Source organism: Penaeus monodon, chromosome 25 (assembly GCF_015228065.2).
Source record: "Penaeus monodon isolate SGIC_2016 chromosome 25, NSTDA_Pmon_1, whole genome shotgun sequence".
NCBI lineage: Eukaryota > Metazoa > Arthropoda > Malacostraca > Decapoda > Penaeidae > Penaeus > Penaeus monodon.
Window position 1 is genome coordinate 36,751,858 of NC_051410.1, and position 399 is coordinate 36,752,256.

Sequence of the window (399 nt, forward strand, 5' to 3'; positions counted from 1 at the left end):
GGATAGGGTGAAGGAGAGGGAGGAGAGGGGGAAGGGAAGGGAAGAGAAGAGAAAAAAAACTGAGGAGAAGGAGGGAAAAGGCGGAGGAAGTCGTATAGAGGAATAAAAGGGGTTAAGGAGAGGGGGAGGTGACGATGCAGAATGAGTGGGGGAGGGGTGTAGGAGGCGGGGAAGGAGGGCGTGGGGAGGGGAGAAAAGGATAAGGTTGGCGGGGGGGGGGAGGATAGGAAGGGGAAGGGAGAGGGAGACGGAGACGTAGACACCCCCCCCCTCCCCCCTTTGCCTTCTATACAGCCAGTATTGTATATCAGTGCCTCTGTTGTAGGAGGATTGCATTTCTTGTGGCTGCTGTAGCCTTAGGCATATCCGGGCTTTGTTATCTGCGCCGCCCACTAGGAA